Source organism: Aethalodelphis obliquidens, unplaced genomic scaffold (assembly GCF_003676395.1).
Source record: "Aethalodelphis obliquidens isolate GAN/ISIS:26980383/991018 unplaced genomic scaffold, ASM367639v1 scaffold9, whole genome shotgun sequence".
In the NCBI taxonomy this organism is placed as follows: domain Eukaryota; kingdom Metazoa; phylum Chordata; class Mammalia; order Artiodactyla; family Delphinidae; genus Aethalodelphis; species Aethalodelphis obliquidens.
The window spans coordinates 12071380-12092961 of NW_020837953.1; the positions used below are offsets into that span (position 1 = coordinate 12071380).

At 37.8% G+C, this 21582-nt stretch overlaps 1 protein-coding gene across 2 annotated transcripts in view; it reads left to right on the forward strand.

Moving 5' to 3' along the window:
* Window positions 1-21582, forward strand: part of AGBL4 (AGBL carboxypeptidase 4) — a 1265610-nt gene that overhangs the window by 269704 nt on the left and 974324 nt on the right. The gene's annotated exons all lie outside the window — the stretch shown is intronic.

Genomic DNA, 21582 nt, shown 5'->3' on the forward strand with positions numbered 1-21582 from the left:
ACTATTTATTTTGGGATACTGCTTAGGTCTCTTGACAGGACATAGCTTCTGATAAGTAGACACAGGGTTCAGCCAGATTATCCAATCCTGCCAGGCGGGGCATTAGCCTCTTCTGATATCTCTTAGGAAAATGAAACTTGGCTTGAGTAGGAGACTATATGAGTAAGGAGAGACATTCTTTTTTTTAATTTAGTTTTTATTTTATATTGGAGTATAGATGATTTACAAAGTTGTGTCAGTTTCTGGTGTACAGTAAAGTGATTCAGTATATATATATATATTTTTCCATATTCTTTTCCATTATTTGTTATTATAGCATACTGAGCAGAGTTCCCTGTGCTATGTAGTAGGTCCTTGTTGATTATCTATTTTATATATAGTAGTGTGTATATGTTAATCCCAAACTCCTAATTTATTCCTCCCCCATCTTTCCCCTTTGGTACCATAAGTTTGTTTTCTAAGTCTGTGAGACTTATATTTTTATTTTATAGGTGAGAGACCAAAAGAATATGTTACCCAAGATGATGTGGTTGCAAATTTTGGAGCAAGGGTCAAATCAGGTTTCACTAAACCTAAACCCCATACCCTTTCATTAGACCATTAAGTCTTACCCCAGTCACTGTTGGTCTCTGAGCTAGCTATCAGAGTAAATTAGACTGGTTTCTGCCCTTGAGGGGACACAGTTTAGTGGGAAAGATGAACAAATCAGTGATTATAAGATAGTATCAGAGGTACTATAATAAAGGTATGGATAAATTGTTATGATGTTACAACGAAGGGATCAAGGTAAGCTTCCTGGGGAGGCATCTTTAAAGATAATTAGAAGTTTTTCCAGGCAGAGAAGGGTGGAGAGTATGTCAAGAAGAAAAACACCATAATGTCTATCTGATAATAGAAAAAAATATTCTGCGTGACTGCAGCGACCATGTGGAATCCTCCTTTAAGACCCTGCATAGATCACACTGTGGTCAGTCAAGCGGCCAGATATAAGAACCTTAACTACAACTGCAACCAAGCTCTCATGCCCAGGACTCCAGGTCGCTTTAGGTTAAAGTGATTCCTCTCCTACTTCCTCTCACCCTCTAGAACTTGCAGAGTAACTAAGAAGGATACTTTGGCTCTAGACTGCCTGTGTTCAAATCCAGGCTCTAGTAGCTGTGTGATCTTGGGAAGTTACTTATCCTTTTTATAAAATGAAGATACTAATGATACTTACCTGATAGATTGGTGTGAAGATGAAATGAGTCAATATAGTTAATGTGTGTAGAACAGAACCTGGGACATAACAAGTATTTACCATTACTATTAATAGTAGTGGGGAGCTGAATATAATATATGTGCTTAGAATCTCAAAATGAGTGTTGAGTGGGGGAGCATGGTAAGGAAGCAGGTAAGATGTATAAAATGTATAATCCACCTATCCCTTGCGGCATTGCTGGGATAGTTAAACGACATAATGTGCACTAAGTGCCTGTCACATAGTAAGCCCTCAGGAAATGGTTAGTGCTACGATCATGACAATAGTGATGACAATGTTTATCATCATGTCAAGCCTGTCCAGCTTGACTGAGCCTGTCACTATTTGGCACTTGGTGAGCCACTGAGGGTATAGCTATGAGAAGGACAGACACGAACCCACATAAAGCTTACATGTGAGTTCAGGCTGAGTGCAGGCATCATGCTTTAGTCACATTTATGTTCAATGCCTAACACTGTGTGATTGCTCAGTAACTATATTGAATTGATTCATTCATTAATGAGATGAAGCTATCTGAGTTTGCATTTTACTAATTTGACTTGTTATCAGTCAAATGGAAGGATTGAATCAGCCTTATGTCACATGTCAGGGATCTTCTCTGAACAAAGTTTTTTCCTTTTACTTCTCTTTACTTCCCAGTTATCATATTCTTAAATTTAGGGAAATTAGGCTAGGTCTAAAAGAAATCAAACAAATACCAGGTTTTTGGAATCAAGTAAAATAAGACTATAATTGAACTAATATTTTTAAAGTCCAGTGCTATAGCAAGCACTGCGCTGAACACTTTCAGTACTTTAGCTTATTTAATCCTCACAGCTCTGAACTGTGTGATGGGGAAATTGAACTGAGGCACAAAGGACTCCAGGGACTTGTCCAGGGCCACACATGTGGTAAATGGTGGAGGTGTGACTAGACCTAAAGTCTTTTGACTCTCAATCCTGTGCTTGTTCCATTTTGTCTTTCTGCTTCACTAAGATCTTCTCTTGATAACCTTAATGTCTCTCAGTGATAGATTTACTCCTTTTGCTACACTATCCAGTTTATGGGTGATATTTATCAACAATCATTGTGAAAATATAGATGAATTCAGCATTTAAAGGGTTAAGTTGGCACTCCTAATGATGAGAAAAAGCCTGAAGTACTCCAAAGATTAAGCTTAATGGAGGAATTTTAGATGATCAGGGTTTATTTTTGCAGCAAAAGTCCCCTTATGCATTTCTGTGCATCTCTGCACCCCATCCTGCCTCAAGGATGTACCATACTTGCTTCTCTGTGTTGGGCAAGCACTCCTTTGCTGGGCAGAGGACAAACATTAGCAGTTTGGTAGAGTGGAAAGAAGGAACACTTGCAAGGGAGCTAAGGAGGCATGCTCCTGTATTACTATGTGAATTAAACCAAGGCCCTTTTCTCCTTTGGGCCTTGTTTTCCTTATCTACAAAATGAGGTGATTAGAATGAGTGATTTATAGTTCCTCTTCCAGTTTTGTGTTATGTTTAACCTGTATTAAATCTAATTTGAAGATTCTGCTTTTGTGTAAAGACCACAAAGCAAAGTGTCTTTTGTGCCAGAGTGTATCTGACCCAGCAGAATTAAGCCAGCATGGACAATTCTTGCTGGCTTAGCAGGCTTGCCCTGACACCAGCTGACTGACCTGTGCCTGGCAAGGAAGGGGAGGGGAAGCTGCAGCAGAATTTATTGCCACTCATGGTGATCAGGTGATTTGGTATGAGCCCACAGTGTTCTTTCCACTCTACCATACAGCTTGTTTTTGTCCTCTGCCAAGCAGAGAAGCATCTGCTCCTGGGTCACACAGATCAAGCAAAAGAGGGGGCTGCCTGGGCACACTCCTAATTGTAATGGTGTGATGAAGGAGAAGGGGGATGGTGGAGAGTGTCAAGTATCTGTCAGGAGAGAGGGTGCTGGATCTGTCCTCATAACACAACTGGAAAATGACCAGTAAACTAGACTTCTGGGTGAATTCCAGAGGGTCAGTTGATAGCTTTAACTTCACCCACTGAATGCCAATCAGCTGGATTAGTCTCTTTCTTCCCACCCACCCCCCCCACCTTACCTACATCATAGCAAGTACTTTGAGATAAGGAAGAAATGAGAAGTGGGGAACAGGTGCGGATGAGTGGTTCACATCTGAGGCTGTGAATGGCAGACACTCACAGAAACATCCCCTTCATTTGTTGCCCATTGCCTGTGGTTCTGAGGTGGGTGCAACAATTTAAAGAGACGGATTGGCCTGGCCCTAGTGGTAGAAGTACTTCAATAGTGAGTATTGTCTAGGTATTGGTAGTTACTGGCATCTGGCCAGCACCAATGATGTGCTTCTACATTGTATTAGAAAGGTGCTTCTGGACTGATGCAGGTGAGAGATGCCGGCTAGTGACTAGAAAAATGCCAAAACCATCGTCTAGTTCTAGGGAAAGAAACTATCAGGGACTGGGTGAAAGGGTCTTTTTGTAACTGAGTGATGCTCCTAAAGACTTGAAATGAAAGTCAGGGATCATGTAAAAGAGATTCATTTATTTATTCAAGAGATATTTATTGAGATTCTGTCATGAAGTGGGGACTGATCTGGGCTGGGAATATGAAGTTGAGCAAAACCAGCCACTAGTTATTATGGAGCTTATAGACTGGTAGAAAAGGTAGACATTAGTCAAATATTCACACAAATAAATAGGTATAGCAAACTGGTACAGGGGAAAGCATAGGTGCTATGGTAAGGTATGACAGATTATGACATGGTCTAGTGACACAAGGGGGTGTCTCTGAGGAGGTGACCATTAAGCTAAGGTTTGAAATTGGCTAGAAGTTAACTAAATGAAGCAGAGTGGGTAAGAATCATTTGGGAATTAGGATCAACGTGTCAGTCAGTCACTTAAGGTGATATGGTGGCTACAGTTACTTTTTACATAGGTTGTCAGGGGTCAGAGCTTATGAGAATAGCTAATATCTGGTGATACTGGATGAAGAGAGAGAATTCTAAATGACAAACAAGGTTCTTAATGGTTCAGGTCCTTTATTTTCATGGACCCTCTTCTCAGTAACCAGCATGGTTATATGTGGCATGTAGAGTTAGTTGCCTTTCTATGTACATCTCTCAGGAACTCTCTGAAGGCATAAATAATGCATTACCTTTTTTTGTTTAGCATATAGCAATAATTGAATATCTGCCGTGTGCTAGCTAGACTCTGTTTTGAGCATTGGTTAGTGTTAGGGAATGTAGTTACAGAGATGAAAATAAACAGTCCCTGCTCTCTATGCATTACAAACAAGTCTCAGGCAATGGTCCTCAAAATGCAGTTCTCAGAGCAGCATTGGCATCACTTGTCAGCTTGCTAAGACCACAGATTCATGGATCTGACTCCCACCTAATGATTCAGAATTTCTAGAGATTCAGGACGCTATTTTAATAAGCTGTCCAGTTGGTTCTTATTCACATTAAAGTTTGAAAACCACTGGTCTAAGATATGATATAATAAAGACATGACAATTTATGACAACAACAAGACGTTTATTGAGCATTTCCTATGTGCCAGACATTGTTCTGAGGATTTTACATGTATTATTCCATTTACTCCCTATAATAACCTTATGAATTGATATTATCATTATTTTTATCTCACTGATGAGAAAACTAAGGCTTAGAGAGCTTAATAAACTTGTATCTGGTTAATGATAAAACCAGGATAAACAGATAATTACAATAAACAGAAAATCTAATTCAATACGGTAAAGCAATAATAGAAGTGTGATCAGATTGTAGCAGTTGTTGGCAGTTCTATGACAGGTGCACCAAATTTTCCTTGATGGGGCTTACAGATGGACTGTATAAAGTGAATGCTCTTCAGTGAGTACTGAACTTCTAGATCAGAAGCTAAGAGGTGGCATTCCATGTAATTTACAACAAGAATTGAGCGAAAGAGAGAGGCGTGCCATGTGTGTTTGGAAATCAGAATTTATTTGGGTCACTAGATGTGGTATTTGGATCAGGCAGCCAGGTCAACAGTGGGAGTTGGCATGAGGATTTAGAAACCCAAAGTGTAAGTCATGGCTGAGTACAGAACTCAGTAGGTTAGTGCTCAAGATACCCAAAGTAGGATGTCCAAAGTCCAGGGGCAAAGTTGAGATGGAAATTAGAGGTAGGGCCTTACTAAGACTTTTGAAAGCGCTAGGCTTTCTTACTTTTTGAAATCTACCTTTCAATACAAACATTAAAATATACTGACCTCTCAAATCAAACAAAATTAGTGTATATCTCTAAAAAGGGTTGAGTTGAATTTCAGTTGGCTAGTTGACATTTTTGTAGCTATTTAATTCACACTTATTAATTTTGGCTTTAAAAGTTTCTTTTGTTCTTAATTAATTAATTAATTAATTAATTTTGGCTGTGTTGGGTCTTCGTTACTGCACACAGGCTTTCTCTAGGTGCAGCAAGCGGGGGCTACTCTTCGTTGCGGTGCGCAGGATTCTCATTACGGTGGCTTCTCTTGTTGCAGAGCACGGGCTCTAGGCATGCGGGCTTCAGTAGTTGTGGCACGTGGGCTCAGTAGTTGTGGCTCACAGACTCTAGAGTGCAGGCTCAGTAGTTGTGGCACATGGGCTTAGTTGCTCCGCGGCATGTGGGATCTTCCCGGACCAGGGCTTGAACCCGTATCCCCTGCATTGGCAGGCGGATTCTTAACCACTGTGCCACAAGGGAAGTCATGTTTTGTTTCATTTTTGAGCCTATATTTTTTTCAGATCTCAAAAATTTTTCATAGACTCGTGAAAGCCCTTAGGCTCTGGGCACTGTGAGTTTAGCACCTAGTGGATAAAACCACCTTAACCAGAGGAGGGAGTAAGATATTACCAGATAGGAGCAATGAGAAGGTTGTCATGATCTCCCAGAAGTCGCTAGAATAAAGAGTGAGACATCAATAGATATAACAGGTCAGCTTTATTCTAACATTGACCTAGCATTGCTAAGGGAGTTGTAGATTATGCTTTGTTCAGTTCTTAGAGGCTGAGCCAAGACCTTATATGTCCACACTCAAGATGTATATTTAAATACCACTCATGCCCCCACCTCTACCCTCCCCTACTCAGTGTTCCACACCAACAGTTACAGGGACTAGATTAAAAAGAAAACAAGAAAAACTGTCTAAATTCTGAAATGGTCTGCTTTTCAACAGTTTAGGCTTCATTCCCTGTTTCCCGTTTTCAGTCTCTGCCAAGCTCAGATGGCTTGTGTCTCATTTGGATTGGTGATTCCTTTTGGACTGTCTATCTGGCTTGGACCTGGCAAAACATTTTGGGGAAACCAGAGTTGCTGCTTCCACATTGTGTCATGGATGCCTTTACAATGATCTAGTAGAGTGTTTACTTCAATTTTCAAAAGTGAATCCTGAGATACCAAAAAGGTAAGTGATTGCACAGGGCTTCAGAGCCATTGGTGGTGGAAACAATAACAGAATTCACATTTCCTAATTCCCAGTCTTGTGTTATTTCTTAGTCTTATGCTTCTTAGCCTCCAATGTTTTTACCTATAAAATAAGATGAACTCAGATATCAAGGTAAAGTAAGTGGTCCTTTGAATATCATTTAATAAGGAAGCAGAGTTACATATATATACATACTAAAACCAATGATATTAATATCAGTTAATATCTTTAAATTGCTCTACAAGTTAAAATAAAATCATTTTTTTCATATGTGCTATCTCACTTAATTCTCACAATTAACTTGTCATGTGGCTGTGCTTATTTTCCATATTTCAGTGATCAGAAAGCTGAGTATCATTTAAAAGACTCACTCAAAATCAGTGGTAGGGCTTCCCTGGTGGCGCAATGGTTGAGAGTCCCCCTGCCAATGCAGGGGATGCGGTTTCGTGCCCCGGTCTAGGAAGATCCCACATGCTGTGGAATGGCTGGGCCCGTGAGCCATGGCCGCTTAGCGTCCGGAGCCTGTGCTCCGCAACGGAAGAGGCCACAACAGTGAGAGGCCCACATACTGCAAAAAAAAAAAAAAAAAAAAAATCAGTGGTAGAACCAGGACTCAAGTTTGATATTCTGATGACAAATGCTGTTTTCTTTCTGCTCTGACATATTACTGCCATCCTTCAATTTCAAACTGGTGAAACTTATTAATATACTTCCTTTTTTAAAAAAATAAATTAGTTTATTTATTTTTGGCTGCCTTGGGTCTTCTTTGCTGCTCGTGGACTTTCTCTAGCTGTGGTGAGCAGGGTCTCCTCTTCGTTCTGGTGTGCGGGCTTCTTGTGGTGGCTTCTCTTGTTGCAGATCAGGGACCCTAGGTGCACGGGCTTCAGTAGTTGTGGCTCATGGGCTCAGTAGTTGTAGCTCGCGGGCTCTAGAGCGCAGGCTCAGTAGTTGTGGCACATGGGCTTAGTTGCTCCGCTACATGTGGGATCTTCCCAGACCAGGGCTGGAACCTGTGTCCCCTGCATTGGCAGGCAGATTCTTAACCACTGTGCCACCGGGTAAGCCCAAGTATACTTTCAATTAATATGAAAATTGAAAAATGTGGGCCAACGTTTGCATGTTCTCTGCAAACTTATCCTTATTAAAGCAAATAATGGTATAAACCTCTCTGCAAGAGAGATTATGTATAGACCTGACTACTTTTGAACAGTTCAGAAGCATCTAATTGCAGAAATCAATATGAATACTTTATATCTATACCATTAAGTGAACCTCCAAATGTTCTTTACTAAATGGTAGTTTATTGGCCTACCTTTAGTTACTGTGAATATTAGAAAGTAATACATTGCATTTATTTTAAAATATATTGTGATTCACCCTCTTAATTAAATCAGAGACTTCCCTTAATCTGAGGATGACAAATAAAATTTGTTAGATTTTCACATCCCTTTATAGTATTCTTTTTTATTAAAGTATAGTTGATTTACAATATTATATTAGTTTTAGGTGTACAATATAATGACTTGATATTTTTATAGATTCTACTCCATTTAAAGTTATTATAAAATATTGGCTATATTATCTCTGCTGTACAATATATCCTTGTAGCTTATTTATTTTATATACAGTAATTTGTACCTCTTTATCTCCTACCCCCATTTTGCCCCTCACCCCTTCCCTCTCCCCTCTGGTGACCACTAGTTGTTCTCTATATCTGTGAGTCTGTTTCTGTTTTGTTGTATTAACTCGTTTGTCGTATTTTTTAGATTCCACATATAAGTGATAACATACAGCATTTGTCTTTCTCTGGCTGACTTATTTCACCATAATACCCTCCAGGGCCATACATGTTGTTGCAAATGGCAGAAGTTCGTTCTTTTTCATGGCTGAGTAATATTCCCTTGTATGTATGTACCACATCTTCTTTATCTCTTCATCTGTTAATGGAAACAGGTTGCTTCCATATCTTGGTTATTATAAATAATGTTTCTATGAACACTGGGGTGCATGTATCTTTTTTTTTTTTTTTGCTGCAAGTAAGTAGATTTTTATTGAATAATTAATTAAATTATTTTAATCCTCTATGTAGGTCCATTTGTCCATAAGCATGTATCTTTTTGAATTAGTGTTTTTGTTTTCTTCTCTATACCCAGGAGTGGAATTGCTGGATCATATGGTAGTTCTATTTTTAGTTTTCAAGGTGCTTTTGCATTCACTATGTCATATGATCTTAAACACAATGCTGTGAAACGAATAGGGCAAATATTATTTTTACTTCACAGATAAGGAAACCAAGGAATAGTGAGGTGAAATGACTTGTTCAAGGTTGCACAGCAAGGGTGTGCAAAACTCAGGTTGCTTACTTATATTGAGTGACACAACTTAGCAATATTTTCAAAGGCTATGGCAGATTTTTTTTTTGTGGGGGTCAGATTACAAACTCATGAGGGCAGGGAACATCTCTGTCTTATTTAGCTTTATTCCTTAGTGCCTAGCACAGTGTGTGGAACACAGTAGATGCTCATTAAATATTAGTTGAGTGAATGAAGGAAGGCTTTGGATCATGGAGTCATAGGTCATGAGGAGAAGCTACCCAAGGAAAGATTGACTGGATTATGTTTGAAAAGTGTGCTGGATCTCAGAATTTTTTATAGGTAGGAAGATCCTGGGTTTTGTCAGATGAATTGGCCTCCAGACTGAATGCATATAACCTGACGCTGCTACACAGCCCCCCTGAACATCCTTATATCATAGCACCTCTCGTTGTGTGTGCTATTTATCTGTTTAGTTGCCTGGCTTCCCTTGCAAACCATGAGTCTCTTGAGAGCGGGAGGATGTCCCATTGTACTCCAGTCCATAGCACTGAGCTTGACATATGATAGACCCCAAGTATATATCTGTAGAAGAAATGAATGAATGAATAAACAATAATATGATTCAGTATACAACAGCAAAATAGGCAAGTCAATTAGGAAGCAATAGGGTTTGTAACAGGGAAGTCTTAAAATAATTAAGTCTGATTCAACATTAGGTTGGTAAGAAAGGTAGCCACAGCTTTCCATGGTATATTTACCTTTTAAAATAGTCTGTATATATTTATGGTTTAAATGCTTTCAAAAGTCATTAAAAGGTTGTTTTATTGAACACTTCTATTTAGTTTGAATGTCCCTTTTTTGTAAAGGAATACTTTGTGCTTAAGGAGAAACTGAACATGGGCTTTCTATCAGGTCTTGAGCTCTACTTGCCTCGGTTTCTTTACCTGCAAAATAGGGGGTAGTAGTACTTCTATTAAATGAGACAATACTTGGGAAAGCTCCTAGCACAGTGCCTAGTTTATAGGAGGAGCTTTATAGATATTTATTGAATAAATGACTGAATGACTCTCATTTTCCTTTGACCTTCATTCTCCTGTCACTGAACTCTTGATCCTTTTAGCAAAAACTTTCGTGAGGAAGAAAAGAGTAAGACATTTTGTTGTCAACTGAAAATCAGCTTTTAAACATCATGTGTTGTGACTATGCTACTTTTGCCAGGAGGGATGTCCATTTTTCACCCTGATGATAATCAATTTTTTTTTTGCCTCAACCTCCAAAGAGTTTTAGAATTAATATTATTTTCCTCTCTTTGGGTGTGTTTTCCTTTGAGAATGGAATTTGGGTCTTGGTACTGGTATACTAGTTCAATACTCTTATTGTCCTCCATTTAGTCTAGTGTTTCTTCATGGTTCAAATTGCCCTTCGTGAGGAGCCGAGCTTGTAATACGCACTTGAGATAATGTGTAAATGCTTTCACTGGCTCAGTTCCCTTCCCCACCCAGCATGCCTGAGTAACCTTCACAACATCAAGATTAGGTGTACATGTACCGTCATAAATAATGTCTTGTGCAGGGGTAATGTAAATGGAATCTGTTGAAATATTGCCCATTATATTAAAATTTATGTTTCGATTATCATTTTTATTATATGAAACAAGTTTGAGCTTTATAAAGTCATTCAGAAAAGAGATCTGCATCACTGTTAGGACTGTCTGTCTACTTGGCATCTATGCCTAGCACAGTGAGAGTCATACAAACATTTCTAAGGCTATTATTTTTTTCCTCTCTGCTTTGAAGATCCAAATTGGATTACTTAACAAATTATTATTTGAACTACCTCTAACGGTGTTATATGAAAGTCCTAGACATAGCACTTCTCCATTCCCATGTCAGAAGGATCTTTATGAAATGCAAATCTAATCATATATCCCTTCCTGCCTTATCTCCTTCAATGGCTCCCTATTTCCTACCTTATGAAATAAAATAAGCTCCTTAGTTTGACAGAGCCTTCAATATCTGTCCTTGTTTTCTTCCTTTCCTCTCTCACCTTGTTGCCTAGGTCCTAAACTCAAAGTCTTTCCAACAGCAATGCTTGTAGTTTTCTCTCACGTAAAATGATATTTCTTTCCTCTGTTCTTTTTCCAAAATTGTTCCCTTTCTGTGGGAGATATCACAGCCCACCTTTACCTAAAAATACTTCTTTAACACTTACTCATTTTAGGGCTCATTTCAGTTGTCACTTCTCTTGGAGAACTTCCCTTGATCTTCTAGGCTGGGTTAGAAGTTCCTCTTCCGTGTTCTCATAGCTCCTGGGACTTTCCTTTATCATAACATTTATGACCTTGTAGTATAATTCTGTGTTTATTTGTATATCTTCCTCATTATATTTTAAGATCCTTAGAGATGAGGACGCTGTCATATCCATCTCAGTATCCCAGCAGGGCTGCAGCTAGCTCCTAATAAATATTTATTTGAGTTAGAAAAAAACATACTCATTCCATTGGGCCAGACTTAGCCCATAACAGGAAGTCTTTGTGTGAGGCACACCCTGATTAACTATGTAGCAGCTCTGCTTAGGCCCCCACAGCGTGTGATGTACAATAAGTGCTCAGAGTATGTTTGTTACGATGAATCCATCAAGTAGTCAATGAACACAGGATGGCAGGAAAAGTTGAAAAGCAATTGAAACAGTCAATTAAGCAATTAAGAAGAAAATGTAAATCATCATAAAGAAGACTTGAAATATCTGTAATAAAGGGAATGTTTCTGGGGCAAGCCTTTCTCTAAACATAGAAAAAGTTGTAAAGTGGAAGATCTTCACAATCAATCAGTAGATACACAAACTCTGAAATTACTTTAATTTCTGCTAGCTTGTTTTACTGAAGGTATATCATACTCTGTGTGAGATGTTTATTTTCTTTGAAGCTATCACCAATGTATCTCAATAGCAGGGTATTAACCTTTTATCCAAACTGACCAGAACAGGGAAATAGAATAGGTAACGACTTAAAAAGCAGTGTGGAGAGGTATAGAGTAAACTACGACAGCTTTGAGAATTTCTTTATTTTTTTTTTATTTTTGTCTCTTTTTTAAATAACAAACCTCTCACAATGTGAAAAACACTTTGGTAGAAAAGAATGTAATATTGAAAACAGAGAATAGAAACATTGAATTAAAACTTCAGCTTCACCATTTCCTATCATTGTGACTTTATTAGTGCTCTCTGATTGTCTTAATTAGACCCTCATATTTTCCTTTTGATGTAATGGCTACCATTTGGTGAAGACCTGCTGTGTACTAAAACTTTACTTACATTTTGCTATTTAATTCTCCTCCTGCATCCTCCGATATAGGTGTTATTATCCCCATTTTAGAGATAAGGGGACTAATGTTTAGAAGGGTACAGTAAGTTGTTTAAGTTCACACAGTGATAAAAATCAGGATACTAGCTCTGGCCTGTCTAATGCAAACATGCATCCCTAGTTGGAGTTAGCCCATTATTTTGTAGATACAAAATTAGAACCTACCTTCTTTTTTTCTGAGAATGTCTTCCTGTACATAATGCTTTAATCATTACTCTTTAGTGATTAAAGAGTAATCATTATAGTACTCTTTAATGTAAAGAAGTGGTTCACATTAAAGTGTAATATAATTTCCCTTTAGATTTAATCCGTGTTGGTACTTAGAAGGCTTTAATGCCAAATGTTAAGAGATTGGAAACTTGATCATTGAACTAGATGAGCTCAGGCTCTTTGAGCCCCAGAGAAAGACTCCTCCAGGTGAGTTCACTAGCACTTGATTCAGGAACCATCCCAAAACATAAATTTTGGAAATAACAATGCAAGCAAAACATCACTAATTTTGACTGATATGGGAAGAGCCTGAATTAAGGAGAGATCTCCTTTCTGTGGTATCATGTGGGAAATTCAGTTTTCTACTAGAAAGAACACTAGTCTTGAACTTTGAAGATATGGGTTCATTTTCCAGTTCTGCCACATGGCAGAGGTTGTGGTATGACTGCTGTTTGTATGACGTTGAATAAGTCAGTTATTTTCTACAGGCTTTTCTTTTCCCATTTGTAAAATGGGGATGGTTATCCTTGGTCAGCCTGCATCACAAAGTGCTTTAAGGATAAGATAAAGTGAGATACTGGGAGGGAAAGTATTTTGGAATCTTATGCAAGATTTTTAAAAATCTGACTTACGGAGGAGAGAAAAATAATAGTAGCAATGTCCTGGCTTTGTCAGTTTCTAGTCCTGTGTCCTAAGATGAGATCTTCTGCTCACTGCCTCTGCTTCCTCATCAATAAAATCTGTGGGGAATAATGAAATGAGTCTTATTAGTGTATTAAATAAAGATTAAATGAGATAATACATGTAAAATGTTTAGAATAGTGCCTGGCAATTAACACTCATTGAAAGTTAACTGCCATTATTAATATTAATAATAGGGGTGGTGGTACTGGTACGGTCTGCTGAGTTTCTCTTTGAACTAGGTATATTGTTAGGAATAGCTTTTTCATTTAATTCTCAGAGTCACCCTATTAGGTAAGTATTAATATTCTAGTTTTGAAGAAACAGAGGCTCGGATAGTTGGTTCAAGATCCTATAGCTCATAAATAGTGCAGCTATGATTTGAACCTAATTCTGTTTTACTTTGAATCTCAGGTCTTTCCACTATGCCAAGCTTCCTCCTATACATTTTAAAGAACTGTTTCAGTATAGAACTTTTTACTTTTCTCAGGGCTATAATGCAGGACTACTCCACTACTTGCTTTGCTTTTTTTCTCACCTCTCAAATACCACTTCTCAAATTTTAACAGTTTGTTCAAGTGTTTTGGGTGCCTACTTTGTGCACAGCAGCATTCAAACAAAAGAAGCTTTGCATATCCTGTTCAATTCTCATGATGATCTGTGGAGTAGGCAAGATCACTCTTTATTTGTAGTTCAGGACTGTTAGACATAAAAGGGAGAGTCATCTGTTAATGGTAACAGAATGAGAGAGTAGCAGGTTTGAGATTGAAATCTAGGTTTCCTGACTTGGTATTTCCTCTCCACTGCATTGTGTTGCCTGCAATCTTGGACCCCATCTAAAGGGAATCAAGTCCTAATTACTCTTATGGGTAGAAACTAGAGGATGGTGCCATGTCTTGAGCTACTTACTCTCTTTTTTTTTTAATTTTTGAATTTTATTTGTTTATTTTTATACAGCAGGTTCTTATTAGTTATCATTTTCTACATATAGTGTATACATGTCAATCCCAATCTCCCAATTCATACCACCACCACCACCACCACCACCCCCGCCACTTTCCCCACTTTGGTGTCCATACGTTTGTTCAATACATTGAGCTTCTTACTCTCTTAACTAGATTAAACAATTCCTCCTGGATTCTTTTTGTTGCTGTTAACTCACAAAGCAAGCCTTCACTTCACCGACAATGTACAATTAACCTTTCACTCTCTCCTTAATAGAAGAGGGCTGAATTGTCAGACTGGGTTCTGAGAATTCTGTCTTAACGGGCTTCTTTCCTAACACAACAGCAATAATACCAACCACCACAACTGCAGCAGCTTAACTTTCCGTGTGTGCTTACTATATGCCAGGAAGTATTCCTGAGCTTTATATGTATTAATGGTTGCAATCCTCCCCATAACAGTACATGGTAGGTACTGTTATTATTTATCCCTATTTAAAGATGAGGAAACTAAGGGACAAAAAGGTTAGGTAACTTGCTCCAAGGCCATTTAATACAAGGTAGTTTAGCTACAAATTCTAAGCTCTTAAACATTATGTTTTACTACATTTCCTTAGGTAACAGAATCTTCATCTATGTCACTTTCCTGCTCAGAAACCTCCAATGGCTCCCTAAAGTGCAAACTTTTTACCTTGGCATTTAGAGGACTCCCTGGTGTCAAACCAGTCCTTATTTCTAGCTGCATTTCTCATTACTCATCATTTTGAAAAATCTTGGGCTTTGGAGTCACAGATACATGTTTTTATTGCTCAGTCCTATCATTAAATAGCTGTGAAAATCTTGGGCAAGATAATTTATATTTCAAAGTATCTAAAAGTTGAGGGTAATAAAACTTGCCTCAATAGGTAAATGAAATAAGGCATATAAATGCCTAATACAGGGTCTGACATAGAGACAATATTATTTTAAAAATGCTTAGTTATCCTCCAGCAAAAACTAATCTGCCCTACACTTTCCTACCTCCTTCCCTTTGCTTATGTTTCCCCTACAGTAAGTACTTTAAGCAGGAACTGTGTCTTTCTTCCATCATCCTCAAGTCTTAGCAGAAGCATTGGGTTTGGACACATGGTAGCTGCTGGCTTATGTGAATCATGTCATCAGATGCTTGAAATTGTCTGTGTTCAGTGCTGTAATCCTCAGACTAAGGAGAAGGGAAGGAAGCTATTTATATGCCATGCCTGTCACTTTATATACCTCATTTTTTGGAATATTCATAATATTCACAATAATATGAAATAGTCATTATTATTTTCATTTTACAGATGAAGAAACTTAGATCTAAGAGAATAAGTGACTTGCATAAGGTTACATAGTTAGGAGGTTGCATAGTTAGGAGGGATTTGAACCCATACCTATCTGACTTTCTGCTTCACTGGCTTTATTTCTGTTTATTAGTAAAAAGAGACACCATCTGATCTACTAGTTGTGGTGGAGTGATTGAAATCAGAGCCATAAAACATTATCTGGCCAACTTCTTCATTTTACAGATGAGGAGACTCCGACCCAGGAAGAATAAGAGGTTTACTCAAGGTTACTTAAAGAAAGAAAGCCAAACTGGGTCTGAGTTCCAAACCAGCTCTAAATATAGTAATTTTCTAAGAGACCTAGATGCCTCTCCCTTTGTGGACCAATAAAATGTATTTTTCTTCTGAACTTCTGGCCCTCCACGTAGGCCCTTATCTTATCACCTTCACAAGCATAGACTACCTTATTTAGGTTAATGAGCTATCACTATTAATTTTTCTTCTGTGAGCCACATTAGAGGTCAAAGGTGGTAAGCCCAAGCTATGCTTAGTTTCTAATTGTAAATGTTGGAGCAGAAATACATCTAGTTATCTTCCTGAAATTTCATAACAGTAATATTACCACTTCTTTATCTGGAACTTCTAACTTTTAAAAAAACATCTTTTCATATTTTGTGTATCTCTGAAGAAAAGATTGGAGGATTATATTAGATGATCCCTAAGATCTCTTAATTCTGAGGTTCTGATTCTGTGATTTTGATGCTTACAACTTAATTTTACATTTTATATTTACTTGTGTGACTTTGATTCATCTTTGCACTATGAATTCCATGAGGGTGGAGCCAGTGTCTGTTTTTGCTCACTCTTGTATCCCCAAAGCCTGCACATAATAGGTACCCAGAAAGTATTTGTTGATTGAATAAAGAACTATGTGAGATTGCAAGGTGATTATCATCGCTATTTGTTATATTACTAAATCAAAGCTAAGAAGAAAAATGACTTGTTTAAGAACAACTGCTATTTAGTGGCAGAGCCATTCGGAAACCCGTATCTCCTGGCTCTTGGGTTGTTGGCATGAGCAGATAAAGTAATAAAATTCTGAATGCTCATAGATTATCTCATGCCTGTTTTTAAAGTCATTAGTAGTCATGTGAATTAAGCTCTTAAATACTTATTTAATAATAAAAGACTCCTTTAAAAAAAAATAAAATGACAAAAACTTTAAAACACTTACAGATAATTACTTTTTTCCTCTCAGAAGTACCTGAGTTCTTAGTTGAACTTTCTTCAGCTTTCAACTCTAGGTTAAGGGAAATTTTTCTTTGAGTCTTGCTGCTTGTGGTAGAAGTTATTGAAAAGGCAGCAGCTTCACACACTCACCAGAATAAAAAAGACTGAAAACACTAAATGTTAATGAAGTTGTAGAATAGTAGAACTTTCATACACTCTCAGCAAGTCAAATCCAGCTTATTTGGTTTTTTATGGCTCTTGAGTAAAAATGATTTTTACAGATGAACATTTGCAATTGATTTGATGATAGGCAACACTGGCTTTGCCTCCCAAATTAGAGAAATGATATTCCCACAGAAAATTCCATTCTATTCATTACTAAACCTGTATTACAAAAAAGAGCTCATTTTATTACTATTATATTTTACATTTCATCAATAAAAATTTTGTGGAAATGTGTTTTTGCTCTTGTTACATAAGTTCCAATATAATATACTTGGTTTTTGCCTCTGCTATCTGGCCCTTTACAGGAAAAGTTTGTCAACCACTGTAATAGATATTGTACATACTAACTTATTTTTTCTTCATCACATCCCTGGCAGAGATACATTATTATCCCTCATTTTTAGATAAGGAAACAGGATCAAAAAGACCCAATGTCAAATGACTCCTAAGTAGCAGAGCTGAGAATCTCTTAGGATTAATTTTGGTTTGATACCGATACCTGTATTTTTGTGCTCCACCATGCTGCCTTCTTCCTTAAAGGGTGTGAGTGGAACAGACCTTTCAACCTCCTGAGTCTGGGCCTGGTGACAATCTTAGTCCTGTGTACAAATGTCTATGGGAGGCCCAGCCCTGGTTTTACCCATACTAATTCTTCCCTGCCGTGAAATCTAGTGTCTTATTCTCTCCTTCTATATTCATATCTTATAATCTAGACCATTTTACAGATGAAAAATTTGAGGCTAGAGAGTTTCAGTGGCTTCCCAAGGTCTCATAGTTTTTCTCATAGGAAATACCTGGAAAAGCACTCTTCTCAGATTTGCCTTTGATTCCTTGTGCATGTTCCCAGATATTCCCCCAACTGTGAACATTTTTGATGCTTAATTTCTCTATTCATAAAGTAGGACTGATAATTCTTGCCCTGCTTTTATCACTGTGAGGATCAAAGGGGAAAGTTTATATGAAAAGCATTTGAAAACCATTAAACATTATCATTGTACATTATTGTCATGATTGTTATTATTGTTATAATTATTGCTATTTCTGGGAACCTTTCTAATTTATCACTAATCAAAATAATATCATCAGGATCTCCAAATCTGTTTTTTCTTTTGAAATCAAAGATCCTACAGATGTGGCAGAGACAACTATGGTGTGTCCTGACATTCATGCTTTAAGGTCTTTAGTGTTGAGAGATCAGCACAGGTTTTCTTGGTGCTCTATCAAATCTTATGTGATTAAAGGTACTGAGTGCACTAATGTAATCCTGTAATTAGATGTTATTATGCCAAAGGGTATACTACACCCTGCCCCCATTCGAAGATGTGAGTTGACTTTTGAGAATGTGCATATTGAAGAGAGAATAGACCTCTAATTAAGTAAATAAATTTAACTCCTGGAAAATTATATTTTAATAAGACAATTCAAACCACAAAAAATGACAATTAAAGTATATTAAAGTTGTTCTAAAAATCTCAAAGCAAGGATATTCACCATGTTAATGATGAAGCCAGGAATAGATCCACAGAGTCAAAAGCCATAGCTCATATACTCTGTGTCTCTCAGCACTGGGAGTTTAAAGTTAGATTTCAATGTGGGCTTCTGTGGATTTTATTTTGTTAAGATTTGGATGAGGGTTATGAGAAAATATCCTACTTAATTAAAATATACCCTAAACTGTCCTGTAAGAACTGAGGTTAGGAGTGAGTAAGCTCTGGAGGGAGGGAAGCAGGGCTAGACTGGTGACCTTGTTTCCTAAAATCTTATCTTTACCTTCCCAGTCCCTCCCTCTGATCTTGCTGCCATCAGAGGAACACTGTTACCTCTTTTTCTTTTTTTTTAACATCTTTATTGAAGTATAATTGCTTTACAATGGTGTGTTAGTTTCTGCTTTATAACAAAGTGAATCAGTTATACATATACATATGTTCCCATATCTCTTCCCTCCCTGTGCTATGCGGCTGCTTCCCACTAGTTATCTATTTTACGTTTGGTAGTGTATATATGTCCATGCCACTCTCTCACTTTGTCACAGTTTACCCTTCCCCCTCCCCATATCCTCAAGTCCATTCTCTAGTAGGTCTGTGTCTTTATTTCCCTCTTACCCCTAGGTTCTTCATGACCTTTTTTTTTTCTTAGATTCCATATATATATATATATATATATATATATATCTTCTTTTCAAACCCCATGTTTGAAAACCTTGTATACAAACCCCTTTGCTTGGGTCTTTTAAAAAGGGCTATGACAGCCTAGCATTTTTTTTTTTTAACATCTTTATTGGAGTATAATTGCTTTACATTGTTGTGTTAGTTGCTGCTGTATAACAAAGTGAATCAGCTATACGTATACATTTGAAATAAACTTTATACTAAAGGGAGCAATGTGTTTAAGTAAAATGAGGTAGGGTTGATTTAAACAATAGATTTTTGTCAAAATGATACAGAAATACATCAAAAATCTTGAAGATCTTCTGCCCGCTTTTTAATCAGATTGGGCTTTTTTTTTTTTTTTTTTTTTGCTATTGAATTGTATAAGTTCTTGATATATCGTTATAGTGTACACTTAAAACTAATAATATTATATGTTGATTATACCTCAATAAGAAAAAATCATGAAGCTAGAACCCATGACTAAGATTTGGGAAACATACTAGTCTGTCTACAGGCTTTTCTAAGAGGAGGCTGCTGCCACATTGCGGTTTCCTCTCACACCCATCTTTTCCTTTTCTGTGTCCCAGTCATCCTGGCCCTCTTAGATCCTCTAGTGTCCCATGCTACCTCTTGACTCAGGGATTCTGTGCGTGCTGCTCCCTCTACCTGAAAAGCTTTCTTACCACCCCTATAAACATACCTTTTGTCTGTTGTTCCCAATCAACTGTCAGATCTCAGTGGAATGGCACTTTCTGAGAGAAACCTGGCTCCACATTCTAAATTATCCCACTGTTACATGCTCTCAAATCATCCTGCACTCTTTTATTCAAAAAAAAATGCTTTTTAAAATAAATTTATTTATTTTTGGCTGCATTGGGTCTTTGTTGCTGGGGCTTTTCTCTAGCTGCGGTGAGCAGGGGCTACTCTTCCTTGCGGTGCTTGGGCTTCTCATTGCAGTGGCCCCTCTTGTTGCGGAGCACAGGCTCAGTAGTTGTGGCACACGGGCTTAGTTTCTCTGCGGCATGTGGAATCTTCCCAGACCAGGGCTTGAACCCGTGTCCCCTGCTTTGGCAGGTGGATTCTTAACCACTGAGCCACCAGGGAAGCCCTCATCCTGCACTGTTTTAAATGCGTACTTTCATTTATATTAGTGTGATTATATGGTTATCTCTCTCTCCCTCTACTAAACTATGTGCTCTACAAGGTCAAGGACCACGCTTTTTCCTCATGTTGTACCCTAGGGCCTCCACAGCACACAGTAGGCATTCACTAAATGTGTTAAATGAATGAATAGAAAGAAATGATTGCAAAAATACTTTGGCTACATAAAAGCTAAATTTCCAAAGGAGATTTAGGATCCCAAGAGAAATATACCATTCTTGCTAGTGTCATCTTCAGCTCTTTAAAAAAAAATTATTATCAACATCCTTTTTTTCAGAGTGATGATGACTCATATCTGCTCAAATAAAATAACCTTCATATCTTGCCAAACTCATTGAGCAGAAGCAGTCTGTTCATTTGCTGGTAGAAACAGAGAAGGGAAAAGAGGCTATTACAGGGTTTATGGGTTCATTTTTTCCCAGTAACAGGTTCTCCCCAACATGCTAGGCAGTTCTCTAAATATAGCGAGGCAGAGACAAGTGTTCTACCGTGGATCTCTAGATCAGTATTCTGACAAGTAGAGATCAAGCTAGCTAGATCTAGCTTGATCTCTACTTTGTTCAGAAAGTACAAACTGGTTTTATAGCCCTAAACTGGATATATATGTCTTCTCCATGACTCACTCTCCTTCCTGACCTACAGAGTCACTGCAGCTTCATGTGCTCAGTTATGATTGTCTCCTCCTTGCGAATCTTCTTGGCCTCAGTTCTAGGTAATAAAAATAAATTTTTCTTTTATGTGAACGTGATTCTGATTAGTTTTTTTTTCTTAACATCTTTATTGGAGTATAATTGCTTTACAATGTTGTGTTAGTTCCTGCTGTATAACAAAGTGAACCAGCTATATGAATACATATATCCCCATATCCCCTCCCTCTTGCTTCTCCCTCCCACCCTCCCTATCCCACTCCTCTAGGTGGTCACAAAGTACCGAGCTCGTCTCCCTGTTCTATGCAGCTGCTTCCCACTACCTATCTATTTTCTATGTTACATTTGGGAGTGTATATATGTCAATGCTACTCTCTCACTTTGTCACAGCTTACCCTTCCCCCTCCCCGTGTCCTCAAGTCCATTCTCTACGTCTGCATCTTTACTCCTGTCCTACCTCTAGGTTCATGAGAACCTTTTTTTTTTTTTTTAGATTCCATGTATATGTGTTAGCATACAGTATTTGTTTTTCTCTTTCTGACTTACTTCACTCTGTATGACACACTCTAGGTCCATTTACCTCACTACAGACAACTCAATTTCATTTCTTTTTATGGCTGAGTAATATTCCATTGTATATATGTGCCACATCTTTTTTATCCAT